We start from the raw sequence: 17,875 nt of genomic DNA, 5'->3' as shown, positions 1-17,875 counted from the left end.
TACGTGACAGACACAAATTATCTGGAGTGGTTTAAGTCTGAGCTTTTGTCACAAGGCTCTTATGCCCCTGCTCTCCCAACATAGAATTTGGCAGAGGCTGGAGGAATGAACAGTGATGAAAAACTGAGTATTTGAGCTGCTGGATTTATTTCCTCTCTCTACTGCCCAAACATGGGAGAAAAATATCTTTAATGAAAGTAATTTATAGACATTAGTTTATGCCTCCCCTTTTAAATTTGATGTTGGGACTGAGGCAGAGAAATTAATATTTAAGTGAAAGGGGTTTACCTGGATTTATGTATTCTCTAACTAGGCTCCTAGAAATGGAAACTGGTGGATGGACAGAGAAACGGAGGATGGACAGAGCTACTGCCCAAGCAGTCTGTGACATGTCCAGATTCTCACAAACACAGGATCAATCCAGATGTTTGCTTGGGGTATCCTCTTTCTCTGGGTTGTGAGCTCCAAAACACAGAGACTAGTGCCTGAAGAGTGCTTGAGAAAGGTTTGATGAATGAATGTTCAAACGGATGAGTTTTGGAAATGTCAAGGTTCTTTTGATTGATAGTGAAATCCATTAAACAAGCAAAAAAAAAAAAAAAAAAAAAAAAAAAAAAAAAAGAAAAGAAAAAAACAAACCCAAGGAACTTATTTGCACTTGTAGGTGAAAAGTCAGAGTTGTGATTTCAGGTATAGCTTGATCCAGCTGCTCAATCAATAGTCTGAGGAATCTGAATGCTGCCCCTACCTTCTCTTTCTTCACCTCTCAGGTATGTTGTCTTCTGTGTTGACCTCATTTTTAGATAAGCTCTCCCCATGTGGTAGCACATCAGGACCCATACTGATCTAGAATTACTTTCTGCCAGCTCAGGCCTCCAAAACACACACTTACTTGGAGAAAGAAACATAAATGAGGAACTTCCTATGCCTGGGAGTTGCTGGCAGCCACTTTGTGATCATGAGGTGGGTATGACCAGGATGTAGCCAGCAGTGTGGAGAAGATGTACAAGAAACAGAAAAACACCAGGTCCATGGAGATACTGTTGAACTGCTGGATAAAGCTGCACCATCTCACATGACATCCAGTTCACTGCTTTTCAAGTGTATCCTCAGTCTCCCTCTCCTGGAATCTCAGCTGTACGAGGGCAGGTCCCTGTCTTGGTTACTGTTGTGCCCTTAGAACTTAGAACAGCACCTGGCACACAAAAGATCAGTCAGACTTGTGAGTGGGTGGACCAGAGATGGAAACCACGGCACCCCGATGTGGGCTCAGCTCTCTTTCTAGTCTGAATGGAAGATGCCAACAGTAGGGGCTGAGGTCTGTGTGCAGAGAACTCCTACCAACAGACTGTTACCCCACCGCCAACAGATGCTTAGGATGCTAAGATGGTACCAAGAACAAAAATAGTAAGAACTGTTACCTACCCAACATTGCCACCTACCAATCATGCATCAGACGTGGGCAGTTTGCAAATCTGGGGGACAATCCTAACAACTGACTGTGAAGTGGGTGACTCCTGGCCCTCCCAGGACGAGGAGATGGATGTTCCTGGGGCGAAGTCACTGATGTCAGGCCGTGCGGTGGTGCCACCAGCTGAGATGATGACTCCAGCTGTAAAACTGTAGGTCAGGACCCAGGCACAGAGGGGCACCAACCCTGCCGCTGTTCCCATGGCTGTCGCCATGACAAGCCTGTTTATGGGAGAACGTCTCTGTGGTGGGCTCTCATCTCATAATTACTATGTTATGGATGCGAGCACAAATATCTTCACCGAGACAAGTGCACAATCAAAATGATTCAGAGAAATAATGCAGAAATAATTCCAGCCTGAGAATTTTGCAGTCAGGTCATGGTCACCAAGGCTCCTGCTGTGACTGGTGCCGCACTTCGGGGAATCCTGAAGTCACTTGTATTCCAGGGACTGACTCGGCGGCAAAAAGGGTGAACTTGTAACGCTACACAGAGATCAAGCACGCATCACAGGTGGTGGATGTGACATTGCCACCCTGTCCGGCTGCCCTTCCGTCCCCTGCGTGGTGTATTTCTCCAACACTGAGTAAGCTTTGATGCAGAAACACATTGTATCATTGCTTTCCCGATACGCGGATGCTCTGATTCAGATGTCAAACCAACAGCCATTTCTGCTACAGAGAAAGAATAATGATAGGTTCTTTACATGTGTAAATATATTCTGCGTGATGCTTTAGATTTACAATGATAAGGCACTAGAAGGTAATGAAATTAATATTTTAAACACCATGCCCTATTTAAATGACAGTTAAGCTTTTGAGCCGATCAGGAATCATCACATTGTTTCATTCTGCTGGGTAAATACTCATCAGGCTGTGATGACATCCTGTAATTACCTAGGGCTTGGGGGGGAAATTAGATTTTCTTTGCCACCTGTAGCTTTAGCTCCCAGTGTCCTCGAGGCCGAGTGAAAGGACCCACACCAGGTGTCCCTCTGCTGCCAGGCACGTTGTTGGAGCAGCTGAGAACGACTCTGCTGAGCTCAGGGTTAAAGTCTAATTCTGGACCTGGAAAATTGGATTAATGGCCAGATCTAATCACGGACAAATAATGGAATGAGGTTCAGCCTGATTAGCTGTGCAGAGTCATTATTTGGTTTAAGGGAAAGTGCACATTTCTCTTGATGAGCCGACTCTGCTCGCCGAGCCGGAGTGGGGCCCGCGCGTACGTGTGGCGCATGCGTGTACCAGGCGCGCTGCTACGTGGGCGCCCTGCAGGGGCAGTCTCATTTAATTCTCGCCCCAAATCTATGACCCGGGCATGGTCATCATCCCCATTTTAGGGGTGGACGGAGGTTCAGAGAGGTGGATTCCCTGTCCAGGGTCGCACAGTGAAGGGACGAGCTGAGATTCTAATTCAGGGACACCTGCCTCGGAAACATCCTGGGAGACGATTTTGCAAAGATCACTGGACTCACTGACACGCTCCCTCCAGCTTCCATAAAGCAAAAGGCGCCCTCAGGATTTGGGAGAGGTGGGGTCTATCCCCCTGGTGCACAGGGAAAACCTCCCTCCTGCCTTGCCCATTAGTCCCGGGGCCGCGGAGCCTCCTGCATCAGGGCAGGTGGCGGAGAGCTCTGCATCTCCGGGCTGGGCTCCGGCCGTCCCTGTTACAGCGCCCCCTGTCGACCCTTTGGAGGCTGGAGACCAGCGCCAGAGTCTCCGAGGTCCGTTCAGGGCGGGCTGCGCGCGGGCGCGCCCTCTAGCGCCGAAGGGCGGGAGTGCACCGCCGGCGCCCGGTCCTGCAGGGGCTGTGCACCTGACCGCAGCCTCCCGATGCGCATCAAGGACCCTCCTCACAGCGCAGCCTACGCGCTGCTTATGCGGCTGTGTCCTTTCCCTCTTTCTTTCCTGGTCTGCCCTTTCCCGTTACTTCTAATAGTCTGATTAAATTGGTGAACCCTCTTGCACGAGGGCCCAGAATTCGGCTTGAAATTTCCTATTTCGGTGAATCACAGGTCCTCTCTGACGGTCATTCACTCGAGTCCTGGCCATATCGTGGCCTCTGATTTAAAGAGAGGACCGGGCCGTTTTCATTTCTCTTCCCCAGATTTCTCTACTTAATATAAATAAAGCCTACATGGAATTCCCAAATACGTGGTATATTTTCAGCGTTCCCATTTGAACAAATACTTCTAAATCGCAAAAGATAAAATACATAACGCACAAGGTACTTAAAGGATTTGGGAACATCGTTCCCAGCGCAGCACAGGAAACGCAGACAGGTTTCGGCGGTGGGATGAAGACTCTGTCACTGGATGTACACTTCACTTTGGACGTGACATCAAAAGGCCCAGGTTGATTACTTTAAGAACGTGGAGCCTGAGCCCAAACGTTATTTGCTCTCAATCTGCCACTAAGATCACCTGACGGAAGCACTTGGCTTCTGCCTCCTGTTTCCCACGCCTGGGCACGTGCTGGGGACCAGTGAGTGCCAATGTGCCCCCAGCTCCTGCAAGCTTCCTCAGGTTTCTGGTAACAGCAGTGGCGGTGGCAGTGAGTGTGCGTGGTGTGTGTCTGGACCTGCTCTCACAGCAGCCCCCGAAGGAGGTGGACGACGGAGCCCCTTTCTAGGAGGGAGGGAACGGAGAGCCCAGGGATGCGGTTTCCAGCACTGAGGGAGGGAGGACTTACGCCCAGGGATGTCTGGCTCAGGAGAGACCCCTGGGCTACCCCGATCCTGCGTGAGGCACTCAGGAAGACACTGGGAACCAGAGTGGGAGACAAACTGGGTGAACAGTGGGGGGACAGCTGGAGCCTGGTGAGGGTGCAGACTCCCCATCTCCAGACCCCAAATGCTGATGGTGGTTTATACGATTCAAAGATCCCTTTGGCAACAGGACACAACCCAGCGACCCTTGTGTAGACGAAAGACAGAACTCTGTTCCTTGCGGCCCCCTGAGAGAGGAGGCTGCCCCCGGGGGCAGGGAGCAGCAGCTGGGGCTGCAGGGGCAGCTTACGTCCAGCAGGCAGGGTGGACTAGCCGAGTTTTGAGCTCTCCCTGTGCACTGGCAATTGGAATAATTCCGTGGGCTCTTGGACATAGACGTTGCCTTGGGTTATCTGGGACCTAGTCCAGGGCACTCAGGGGGACATCGTGCCTGGGAGCCCTGAGAGGGAAGTGGCTGGGGGCGCACTCAGTTACTCCAGCAGATCTCAAAACCACGCCGGGGGGCGGGGTGGGGACAGAGCATGTGCTTAGCGTGCGCCAGGGCCTGGGGTCAATCCCCACTCCCTCCATTAAGAAAATGATTTTTTAAAAATCCATTAAAAAAAATAGCCAGGATGGCATTTAAACAAACAAACTACTTAGTCCATTGCTTGGTTGAACCACGGACTGTTTACACGAGAAATGTCTCCTCCATCTTCCAGGCTACTTCCTCCCCGGTGTCTGTGCATCTGGCAGGACCAACTGAGACGGCGAACTGGGTTACTTCCTGTTTCCCAGGCCAGGGGACCGAGGCACGGAAAGCTGGATTGGCTGATGACTAAAGATGCGGAGAAAGCTGGGCCCGCCCTGGGCCTGAGAGCCCTTTCTCCCCCGGTTGCTGGCAGTGCCACTGGCGAAAACACTGGTCTTCCTGGCGCCCGGGATCCACTGTGATGACCCGGCGTATTTTTCTCTCTGTTGCTATCATCCTCATATAATTACTCTGGGAAACATCTGCTGTTGAAGACGGCACTGTGGGCATAGCCGTGCCTGACTGATTTCTATTCGTAAATCATGGATTAACTTGGATGCAGAAGCGGAGAGGAACGTGGCCAGCGCTGGCGGGAGAGTGAGACGCCATGATGGCTTCCCTTGGAGGGAAGATGCTGGAACGCGGCCCCTCTCCCTGCCGGCTGCTGTCTCTTCCCCTCCACGGCTCTGATTCCCTCCGCAGGGGTCAGAGCTCCCCGCTCAGCCCAGCTGCTCCCCCACGTTTATCTGTCACAGGAAAGCTCTCGCTCTGATGATGGAGAGAGGCCATCACTGCTGACCGCCTTCAGACCCGTCCTCCCATCTTTGCTCTCCTGTAGGACGTCCCCTGTCACCTTTGCTCCTATTTCCCGAGGGATGAAATGCACCCACGTTGGTGGGCGGGGGTTGCTCCTGTTCAGTCGTTAGAGCCCAGCCAGCTCCCTGGAAACTTCCCGGCACGTTGGGGAGACATCACCCCATGCCTGTCCCCGCTGGTGAGTGGAGCTGAGGTTCTCTGCCAGCCCAGGGGCAGCCTGCACTCCAGATGGGCATCTGGAGGACGCCAGACAGCTCTGGCTGAGGGACAGCAACTCGGGTCTCCGGGGGACCCTTAGGGGAGCATGACCTCGGGAAGCCCGTGGCTGTGTTGGGGATGGCACCCGACTCACGAGGGTGTCCCCGCCGCACACCAGCTGCTAAGCTGCAGGGAGCAGCAGACACATGACCAGCACGACCGGGAGGCAAATGTCTTCCTCTAACTTTTGGATTTGGGAGCATTTGCTCCTCCAGTCCCTCTTGAAAAATGCATTCTTAGCAGGAGAAAAATGTACTTCCACATCATGTAAATTCCAGCTGGACCCGCCCCATCTTCTCCTGACAGGATGAACGCCACCTAGAGTGGTCACCCCGCCGCACCCTCAGGAGTGCCTTCCCATAAGGAGGCAGCTACTGAAGAGAACAAGGGTGACTCCAGCGTTTTCCTCCGACTGCAACGTCTGTCAGTAAATAATCAGAATAACAATAACGAGCATTTCATCCAGCCGGTCTCAGGGGTCAGCGCTGACTGCGGGGACGTGCTCAGCATCACGCTGCGGGCGTCCTGCTGGGGTCCTCCCGGCTCTGCGGCGCGGAGGGCCCGGCGCCTTCTAGAGGCTGAGCGCCACGGCCGGCCTGCTGTGCGCCGGGGGTGGTTCGCGTGCCTCCCTGAGCCTTGGCTTCATTATCTATAAAAGGAGGGGAGTTCGGCAGGGGCTGTGGTTTTTCCATTGTAGTATGTGAAATTAATAACTAATACTAAAATGTACTGCTTAGTGAAAGCAAAAAGAGAAACAGGAGGGGGTAAAATCCCAGTGGTTCATTAGCTGAGTATATTTTTTTGAATCATACATCTCCCCCTCTCTTTGTTAGGGACATTTCAAGCACACATAAAAACCAAGAGAAGAGAACAGCAAAGGTTCACGGGTCCATGATTCAGCTTCTACAGTTACGATCATGCAGCTAGTTTTTTCAACAGTTTCTACCTTCTATCCATCTTCCCCCGAGATTATGTCGAAGCCATCTGTAGACAACTTACACTTCCATTTCTCAATACTTCAGCATGAGACTCAATTTTATATTATCATAATACCATTAACTGCTCAAAATTTAACACCGTCAAATATCCAGTCAGTGTTCACATCCCCTCAGCTGTATAACATCTCCTCCAGCTCCTTCTTTCTTTTTCTTTTTAAGAAGTGTTTTTTTTTTTTTTTTTTTTAAGGAGGTACTGGGAATAGAATCCAGGACCTCATGCATGCTAAGCATACACTCTGCCTCTGAGCTATGCCTTCCTCCTTGCTTCTTCTTTTAACATTTGCATTTTTATCCCCAATGCTCAGGGGTGCCTGTTCTGCCACAGCCTGGCCAATAAGGTGTGTTGTTGAACTCTTAAGATTTTTGCCATATGTATAAAAGTGTGCACCAACCCACTTTTTAGTGAGTAGGTTGAATTTTGTCAAGTGCGTCTGTGGGCTTTTCTCTGTAGCTCCTATTATTATAATGATATATGTCGTATTTGATGATGTACATTAATGCATCTTCTAATACTGGACCAATCTTGCATTTCTGGGATAAATGCCAACTAGCCACAATGTGATTTTTAGGATTGAGATTCTTTTGATTAATATTACGGCTTTTGCATCGCTATCATTGGATCGATCTAGTTTCCTTTTTTTTTTTTTTTTAGTAAATTTGTCAGCTTTTAGAATCGATGTTATCTTTGCTTCATAAAAAAAAAAAAAAAAATTGGAAAGTTTTCTCTTTTTTTCCCCGTGTTCTGGAGTAGTTTAAGTAGCTTTGGGGTTATTTGATAGTTTAAGGAAATTTATTTTGTTGGCTTTGAAATAAGTGAATTACTTACTAAAAGAGATTTCCTGTACGAATCTAAATACTATGATTTTTATGGTGAATGCAAAAACAGACGGGCAGAGCTTTGTGTCCCATTCAGATGGAGCTGAGTTTGTTGCTCCAAGACCCTGCAGGCTGCTACGGTCTGGGTCTGAGCGCCTTTGCCCGTTGGTGACGCTCCCTGGATGCTGCCACAGTCTTGTCTCATTTCCTGACGATTACCCTCCTCGTCGTGCTGGACGCGTCACGGCTGCTGCTGACCTGGCCGGAGGGCACACCCAGCCTCGCCGCCGCTGAGCGCTCTTGCTGTGAATTCAGGGTGTAACCGAGAGGCACAAACCCGACTCCACGTTGGATTTGTCCCTTTAGCTCTAACCCTGTGCTCTGTTTCCTGGGCTTAGTAACCGGATGGAGGTGCTTCTGCTGGTTCTGCACCTTTTATAAAAGAATGTTGCCTGCAGCCTGAAATACACAGGAGAGCCCCTTCTCAAGGCTCTGACCTTTCAAGGTTTAACAGTTTTCCTTTAAAAAGTTGCAGCGCAGAGAATAACATCCATCTTGTTGGAGGTTTATAGGAACATCGTGACCTGACCTACGCGGGGAGCTGCAAGACTGCAAGACTCCATCCTCTGGCCCCCAGAGCCCTGCTGCTCACTGCAGGACCTGCTAGGGTTGCCCCCTCGCTGCCCTGGGTGCAGGAGAGCCGGGCTGTCGTGTTGGAGACGGAAGATTCCACATTGACACTCCTATGCCATTCGTGAAATGCATCTTCGCGAAATGAACTGCTGGGGTTGTCTTCAAGGATGCAAATGAAAGAAAACCACGAACTCCTTTGAGCTGAGAATCTTCCCCTGCAGCTCTCAAAGTTTATGCCAAATCCATCAACTTCACCCCCCACCAGGACAGAGGGGGAAGGGGCGCTGGGGGTGGGGAGGGGGGCTGATGATAATCTGGTCCTGAAACCACAGAGTCAAACTGCAGCCCAGCGCTAATAACTTTTCCTCCCCCCGGGCACTGCTCGACGCGGTCCATTCAGCATGACATCACAGGCTGGAGAAGCGGAGCCCAGAGGGTTCACGATCATGAGCAACCTCGGGGAAGTCTGGGAGCAAGCTCTGCATTAATTACAGTTTCACTGCAATACTGTGCACATGCCAGCTTGTCTTCGTTCTTGCTTTTCTCCCGGACGAGCAGCAAGGCCCCCTCCTGCGGAGTGCACGACGACAGTGGGTGCCGATTGTCACCCAGAGGGAGACGTGGGAGTGTCGCATTGAACACCCGGTTGTTGGAGGAAACACGCACATCTGGACCATCGTGGGGGAGACTCTCAGATGTTCAGCTGAGAAATGGCCTGGGGTCCGCCCTGCATCGCTTCTCAACTATTTTGATACTGCTCAGGGATGTAGACTCTACAGGTGGCTAAAATCAGACCCGCTTAATATCCTTAAATTATACCCTCTCAGACTGTTGGGGAGCGATTGTTTAATGAGATCTCTACGTTTATCAGGCGGTGAAACCAAGACGGGTGGCATTCCGATGTGCGCAGTAGCCCATGGTGGAGGCATTAGGACACGCAGCCAGGGGGAGGGGGCTCTAACTCAGAAGACGTCTGGGGCTGGATGTCGACCTGGGCTCTGGGAAAGGATGGATATTTCTGAACTGGAAAGTAATTACTTGTATTCACAGTTGGCTAGCGGGGCCTGGAGCTTTCTGTGGGGTCACTTACCAGGCTGAGAAAAGGAAGTTTCGCTTGAATATTTTCCGTATGAATTTCTGGCAGATGGTGGCGTAGGACCATTACACCTCTCACACGACATGGAAAGAAGTCAGGCAGATGGTGGGACCCCTGTAATTAAATTCCACACACCGTGGTTTGGCTGTGTCTGGTGATCTTTTTCATGGAAGCTCTCCATCCCATAAATCTAGGTCGGAGCCCTGAACTCTGAGTAAAAGCGTCAGAGCTGTCCGTCCACTTTCACGAACAGGTCATGTGAACACACACCGTCACTCGCACAGACTCGCAGCATTTGGAAATTACACGAAGAAACACAGGGCAGTTGTGCTCCAGATAATTTCACAGAGTGATGCAAACCACGCTGTACCTTTCGTTTTGCGAGAGCTTTGGGAAAGGATACACACAATCCCAGAAAATATCCTTCGTAAACTCACTGTGGATCTTGGAATTTCACAAACCGAATCACAGTTTCTTTGGCATCCTTGATCTCCTCTGTGTTAGTAACAGAAGGGTAACAGGGGGAGTTAGTATCTCAAACACCAAGAAGCCTCCTGAATATTTCAGTTGGTTCTTAGTCATGTCCCCTCATGGCCACAGGATGGCTGTCAAAGCGCCTAACATTGCATCCTCATCCATTCATGTCCAAAGGCTTCAGGAAGGAAACCAGTTTTGGGGGGAGGGTGGAAAGGAGAGGCCTGGTCCAACAGAGGTGAACCATCCTGGGTGTCTCTTTTCATTAAGAAGGGAACATTGCAGAAGCCCCTGTCAGTGTCTTCTCAAGTTTCTAGTGGCAGACATGGGGTCACATGTCATCTCCAAAGAACCTGAGAAAGTGAATCAGTATCCAGCATCAATTGTGGGATGCGGGCGGCCAGCAATGAGGGAGGAGAAGGGGGCATTCAGAGCATTGTTGTCCCAGAAAAGCCTGTGAACCCCATTTCCTCCCAGGAAGGTCACTGGTTAAGCTGTTACAGATCGTTGTCTTCTTTGAGCATTGAACTACCATCTCCTGTTTTTTTGGGGGGGACATCTTCAGGTCTGATGAGGCACAGAAAGGTATTTGGAAGCAATAGAGCAATGGGGTCGGGGGAGATGTGGGAGGATCTCCCGGGAGGGCCTTCAGCCGTCAGTCAGAAGGAAAAAGATATGCAGAATCGGGGCAGGGGGCCGTGGCCTGACCATGCTGTCCTTCTGTGTTCAAAATGTGCAGAAATGACTTGTGAATTCTTGCACTTTAAAATGCAAGAGGTATCTGAAGGATCTGAAACAAGTTAGACGGAGAAAGATGAATACTGTATAATGTCACTTACATGTGGAATCTAAAAAATACAGCAAACTGATGAATAAAAAAAAAGTCACAGATATGGAGAACACACTAGGGGTTCCTAGAAGGGAGCAGGCGGGGGGAGGGGCAATACAGGGGTACAGGCTGAAGGCCTGCGAACTATTTTGTACAAAATAAGCTACAAGGATATATTGCACAACTCAGGGAACGTAGCCAACAATTTGTAACAGCTATATAAATGGAAGCACCCTTGAAAACCCGTGAATCACTGCATCGTGCACCTGTAACTTACATAAGACGGTGCATCCACTACACCTCAGTGAAAAACGCAACCCTGAGAATCTGCTTTCGGTGCTTTCCCGTCGGTACAGCTAGGCCGCTGTGGAGCGGGGGGCTCCACTAAGCCCCCTCGGCCAGATGCGGTCAGCCTGAAAGTCATGCTGACTGGGCTGAGCTGCGTTGCAAGCTAATTAAGAGCCCATTTGGTGAGCAAAGAGAAAGAGATAACATGACAAATGCGAGTCACAGACAGGGTTATCACCAACTTTGAAAGGAAAGACAGCAACATTCTCAGGCCCGAGTTTCAGCGGGCCTGACAAAAACAGTGACAGTTCATTGTTATTTACATAAAACGGCCGAGCCTTGATGGTGGGTCCACGTTATTTAAATCACCTTCCATGTGAATCTGGCAGTAATAACATTATATTGCTTTTTCACACGTCGGATCCTTGAAACGCTTCGACGTGTGTGGGAGCGGCGCTCCCTCCCGGGGTCGGGACTGAGGAGGGTTGGGTGTGTTTCCCCGCTGAGGACTCAGCCAGAGGTTGCTTCGAAAAAGAGGACACACGTGTTCACGAAACAGGCAACTGGAGCGAGCCCTCGCTGGCGGGCGCTTGTCACGTGCTGCTTTCCTGGGATCGGTCGAAAAATTTCCAGAAGAGTCTGTCCTCCTCTTCTGATTTAAAAACCGCAGGTCCAAGGTCAAGACCATCAGAACAAGAGGTCTGGACTTGAGGCAGGCGAAGACCGGTGCTGCGGCCTGATGTGGTTGCAGAAGATGACGTTCGTGTTTTGACGAGTGTGCTTTATTTGCAGTGCTCTTTGCGAGTTCACTTCACCTCTGTCACGCGCTGTCCTACCCAGGGGGCGTCCAGGGACTCCTCAGTCGGGGCGGGGTGGGATTCGGTGGGACCCCAGCGGAGGACGGAAGGAAAGAGGACCCCAAGTGTCGCTCCCAGGGCTCTCCTGGGCCCCGGCGCTCCGCTGGAGTGGGGCCGGGGGCTCAGCCCGTCCCAGACGTCAGGCGTTCAGCTGCCGATCTCGTGAGTTTGTGGAAAACCCCACTGCTCTCTGCTGCCCACCCTCATGCTGACCTCGCACCTTTAGCACTTTTTGTTTGTGTCCTTATTTATTTGGCTCGAAGACTGAGTATTTTTCTTTCTTTTGAAACTGAAACACGCAGGGCCTCAGAATTGCGGATTTGGACAAATCTGAAAGACACATGACATTTAAAAACTGGGTTGAATTCAGTACTCTTTGGCTTTTCATTTCTCTATCTTTTTTAATTGACGTCCTCACTAAACCCATTGCACTCGACTTTGCTAATGAGCACTGTCGTCTGATGGGCGGTCTCACTATTGCGAATGGTGAAGAATTAAGTACTGATTTTGCGATGAACACTATTGTTTTGATCAATTTTTACTGGAAAAACATTCAAATTCTTTTCTTTTTTTGCTGTTGATTTTTTTTATTGAATGAAACTCTTTAAATTCTATAGTGCTGCGTAATTTTCAAAAGTTTCACACGCATGATTTCACAGAATCCCATTATAGCCCCTTTTTCCCTCCACCACCAGACTGCCCCTCACCCCGCCCTCGCCCCACTGCTCACCACTGGTTTGTTCTCTGTATCTGTGAGTCTGCTTCTGTTTTGTTATGTTCGCTGTGTATTGTAAGTTTTTAGATTCCACATATAAGTGACATTACATAGTGTTTGTCTTTCTCTGTCTGACTTACCTCACTTAGCATAATACCCTCCAAGGCCACCCAGGTTGCTGCAAATGGCAAAACTTCAATCTTTTTTTATGACTGAGTATATTGTATATACATATATTCTTTATCAAATCATCCATGGATGGACACTTGGGTTACTTCCACTGGCAGTTATAAATAACATCACCATGAACATTGGGGTGCACATATCTTTTCAAATTAACGTTATGTTTTCTTTGGATATACACCCAGGAGTGGAGCTGCCGAATCATATGGTAAGTCTGTTTTTAGTCTTTTGGGAAACCGCCATCCTGCCTTCCGCAGTGGCTGCATTGATTTACATCCCCACAAACAGTGCAGGACGGTTTCCTTTTTCCCCGTGTCCTCGCCAGCACTTGCGATTTGTGCTCTGTTTGATGACAGCCAATCTGACAGGTGCGAGGTGGTGTCTCGTTGTGGCTCCGATTTGCATCTCCCTGATAATGAGCGACGTTGAGCCTCTTTTCATGTATTCAGCACTTTTCTGTAACTCAACTTACTGCTTTGCTTTAAAAACATCGTTGAAAGATAAATCATAGTCACTGGCACGAATGTATCAGCTCGAGGCTTCCTCTGTCTTTAGAAGTTGAGCTTTCAGGACAAAAATCAATGTGTTTTGAATCACGACCTTGCATACTTCAGCTTGTTTCCGGAAACAAATGGCACTGTGGCGGCCCTCACCGAGAAGTGGCAACGCGGCGTCCCACGAGGCATCAGCCTACTCTTTGTCCAGAAATAAATCCACAGCAACCTGGGGACCGTTTGGGGATCTACCCGGAGAGTCAGCGTGGCGTCCGAGGGCACGGAGACCCAGCACAACCTGAGGTTTCAGTTGCTTTTGCCTTAAATTAATGAAGGTGCAGCCTCAGGGTTCCCTAGTAGGTCCTAAGTTATTCTAAAGACTTTCAGAGGTCCCCCAAATTTCTCTCCCACGCCTTTTACCCAGTTTGCAAATATCCAGCCCTTTGTGCAAGGGATACTCTCATGATTTGATATTTGCTGTGCCATTTGCATTGTTAATTACTTGATATTTTCCCATTTCTTTCTTTTTTTGTATTCTCTTTTTTATTTTTATTTATTATTTATTTTTGTGGGGGGAAGTGATTATGTCTGTTTATTGATTTCTTTTTAGAGGAGGCACTGGGGATTGAACCCAGGACCTCGTGCATGCTAAGCACGTGCTTTGCTGCTTAAGCTGTACCCTCCTCCCTTATTTTCCCTTCTAAAATACGTCACTCAAATTAAAAAAAAAAAAAGAAGTTTTCGATGGAAATGACATGAATGCTATGAATGGAAAACCAAGGTCATTTACTATAAAAGTGAAAGTAAAGAGGATTCATGCTTGTTAATCAGGCCGGCGCGTGGCCGGGAGGAAGGCCCAGCATGAGGCCCTCAGTCATGAGAGCGTGTGGCCCCGGTGGGCACCTGAGCTGAAGAGGAACCCCGGGCCACATTTTCCATGTCTGTGGATCAAGGGACCTGAGCTACTGTTCAGTCTGGAGAGAGAAAGGTGGTGGTGGTGGGGGGGGGGACCTGTCCAACTTGTCCTGAGCACAAATGCAGAGACGGCCACAAGGGCAGGTCAAGGTCAGTGCCTCTTGTTCCTCCTGCTCGTCTAAGCCCGCATGAACAAAACAGACGTTTTGTGTAGGGAGTCCCATTTTGTTCCAACGAAACACTGAAAGCTCGCTGCCCCCCCCCACCCCCCGGCAAACTGACTCTGGCAGCTGCAGTGGCCTCTGTCTAAACTCGGCAGGTTTGCCAAGTGGAACCTTGTGAAACTGCATTCTTTGTCTGAAGGCCTGATTCCATACCATCTATCGATGAACATTAAATGGGGGAATAAAATTAAAGTTCTGTGGAAGAGGAAAGCCGTCTTGTACTAATGAGAGACATCTGTTTATTCCCGTTCTGTAGATGCTCCTTTACTCACTAGACAGGATTTTTTGAAAAGTTAGAAATAAAAGTTAAAGAAGCCGACAAAATCAAAGAGCGTCGTTGGTACTCGGGGAAAATTGACAGAATCAAGGCCAAATTGTCGTTAGGAAAGCTGTGTTTGGAGAAGAGATAGGCAGGGTTATTTCAGAGATTCTGGCGCACGTGTTTGAATCTCAGTCTTGCAAATGCAAATGCGGTAGACAGCTCACGCAGACTGTCTCTCATTCGTCTGTTGGACGGGCATTAATTAAACATCTTCCTCGAGTTGGGTGGTGCTGATGCCGGGGGTGGGTCGCCAAATAAGTCAGACCTGGTCCCTGCCTCCGGGGACTCTATGATGCTCAGGGTGACTCGGGCGTGGACACGAACTCCCAGTGGCTGGGGGCGTGGCCAAGGTGGCGGAGCAGGCAGATGAGGAGCGGGGGTGGCTGTGCGGGGGTTCCTGGCGGACCAGGCCCCTTGGCTGCTGTGGGGAGGAGGGCCCGAGTGGGCTCAGGAGTGGAGGATGGGGGCTCTGGGGGGAGGCGGTGGGCGAGGTCGGTGAGACAGAGGGCTGGGTTCTGCTGAGCTCAGCTTTCAAAGTTGACGTGACGTGAGTTAGTCATGGTTGTGGTGTGAGAAAAAGGGGACAGAGGAGCATGTTTGTGCATCGTGGTGTCGGTTCCTGAGAGGGGGCTGTTTAGGGTGGGAGTCAAGTCACAGGCACAGGAACTTGTGTCTCGGAGGGACCTTAACCTCGGAGCCTCAGAGCAGGCTGGCCCCACCAACATCTAGATTTCAGACTTCCGGCCTCCAGAACCATGAGAGGACGATCTGCTGTCGTTTTAAGAAGTTTGGGTCATCCCCCAGGAAGTGACCACAGGCCCTGTCTCTGCCCGCAAAGAGCCCCCGTCCTGGGGAAGAAATGGACAGGGCGGCACGTTGACTTGGAAAGCCCCCCCGCCCCCCCAGTTTGGTCATTGGCGATGTCAGTTCCTTAGGGACCACGTCGAGGTGAGAGTCAGCCCTTAAAGATGAGTCCGTCGGGGTGGGACCAGCTTTCCTCACGGAGGTCCGCCCCCCACTGAGGCCACCCCCGTGGGAATCTCCTGGGGAGCAGACACTGCCCACCACCCGTGTCAGTTCTTTCTGTGAAGCCCGAGGAATCCACCCCCGGCGAGGGCTGGAGGCCCCACGCCTTTGACTTTGCATCTGTTTACTGTGAACGTTCCCCCCGGCCCGTCTCTCCCTGTTCCTTGCCTTCTGAGGGCTCCGTGGGGATCTTTGTGTGCAGAATTCTAACTGCCATTCCCGGGGCGGGCGAGCCCCTTTCTCTCCTGGTACTTTCTGGGAAGTTTCTTTCTTGGCCATGTTCTATTTCAGCACGGACCAAGGCAGCTCTTGGCGCAGGCGGCACATATGTCATCACTCGGGAACCCGCCGGAACAGCCTACGGGGCGTTTAGAGAGAGAACCGGGGGACTGCGAAGCGCCAAGGTGCAGACGCACGGAAGGACAGACTGCAGGGGCCCCAGCCGGCGTCCGGGCGCGGGGCGGTGCGGGCAGGGCGCGGCGCTCCCCGCGTGGGGCCGAGGAGCAGCCTGGGCGCGCTCTGCCCGTGGATGGGGGAGCTGACCCGATGCAGAAATCATCCTGAGCCGAGCGGGCGGCTCTCCCACGGCTTGGCTAGGACTCCCTGGGGAATTAGCACAGGGTGAGGATGAACCCAAACCACCCCTTTTTATAGGGGCTGATGGCGCCACGTCCCCTACTGACTCTGCTCCCGGAGGGAGGACTCGGAGACCTTCCTCTCTCGGGACCTCCCAGCGCCCCTCCTGCAACGCAAGGGCGTAGGGTTGATCTCCCGATTCTGTTTTGGGTGGAGCCCATCCTGAGAGGTGTACTTCTGAGAAAACAAGCGTTGTTTCATAGCCAGATAACTCGGCAGACGACTGAAACAGTGTCTTGTCTGACGCGCAAGGCACACCAGGATACGGGAGGTTTTTAAGCCCAGCAGCAAAGAACCCTGTTTACCTCTGCCAAATTCTTTCACTTATTCACCTATTTCTTCTCAGCCATGTAGTTCTCATCAGAACTAAGAGGAGCCTAAGATTAAAATAAGGACCTACACACGGACGTTGACGTCGTACGGATTTTTCCAGGTACTTCCTGTGTCCCTCCTTTATCATGCTTCCCCCCCCCCCATTTCACTCCATCTCACCTGCTCCCCCAGCACCAGGCGCCACCAGCATCCCGTTCACGGACTGGAGCCTTCTCACCGATCTCCCCGCAGCCCTCAAATCCATTCTCTGTGGGGTCACTTAAAATGGGAATCTCATCTTATTCTTTTTTTTCTTTCCCTACCAACTCCTCCTCCCCGCTGTTCTTGGGATAAAAGCAAATATTTAAGATTCTCCCATCAAAGCCAGGTCTTTCCCAGCCCCCACGGACCCTCCAGCCTCCCACCCCGGGTGCCCTGCGCCCCCTCCCCCAGCCCCACGGCCCTGCCTCCTCTCCCCTTTCCTGCAGCCCGAGGTTCCCCTGTGCCCAGCGCTCTCCCCTGCGTCGCCTGAGGAGTGGCCGTCCACCCTCCCGGTACCCGCTGTCCAGACGCTCTCTTAGGGAAGTGCGCTTTGATTCTGCGCAAGCAGGTCAGACCACACTCTCGCATTCTTAGGCAGCCAGGTGGGTTTTCTTTGTCGCTCTGACCCCACCTTGCTATTTTTCGTGATAACAGGGCCGCGTAGCTCAGCTTTGGTCCCGTGGTCGCTTTACAGACCTTTTCCGTGAAGGCTTGATGGGTTTGTTTCGTTACTGACCATCACCTCGTGGGGCTGCGGCAGGTCTGGCTTCACCCCCCCCCGTTAAATTCCCAGATTTGATCTTGGGAGCAGGCCTTACAGGTCTGCAAAAAACACGTGTTGAATGGATATGAACGGATAAATTAATACGCCAGTTCTTCACTAAGAATAGAGGTAGGAGGCTGGATGAGACATGCACCGACCTCAAGAAGATTGATAATAACTTGGGAGAGGGTGTAGCTCAGTGGTAGAGCGCGTGCTTACCACGCACGAGGTCCTGGGTTCAATCCCCAGTACTTCCATCAAAAAAAAAAAAATCAATAAATCTAATTACCTCCTCCCCCCCAAAAAAAGAAAAAAAAGAGATTGATAATAATTAAAATAGTGTGCTGACAGCCACAGACTGGCTTCCTCTGTGTGGCAGGCATGGTAAAATCCACAGTAATTTGTCTTAGTTCTGGCCGGGTCAGCCCTGGCTGTGAAATCCAGGCTATGTTAATATTTTAATTGG

At 50.7% G+C, this 17,875-nt stretch overlaps 1 non-coding gene across 1 annotated transcript; it reads left to right on the top strand.

Annotated features, from left to right (window-relative positions):
• The first annotated feature begins 17,591 nt into the window (after positions 1-17,591).
• TRNAG-ACC (transfer RNA glycine (anticodon ACC)) lies at positions 17,592-17,666 on the top strand. Its single transcript has one exon. It is a non-coding gene; the product is annotated as a tRNA-Gly (tRNA).
• The last annotated feature ends 209 nt before the right edge of the window (positions 17,667-17,875 follow it).

Source organism: Camelus bactrianus, chromosome 32 (assembly GCF_048773025.1).
Source record: "Camelus bactrianus isolate YW-2024 breed Bactrian camel chromosome 32, ASM4877302v1, whole genome shotgun sequence".
Classification (NCBI taxonomy): Eukaryota; Metazoa; Chordata; class Mammalia; order Artiodactyla; family Camelidae; genus Camelus; species Camelus bactrianus.
This window is presented reverse-complemented; position numbering and strand designations above follow the sequence as displayed.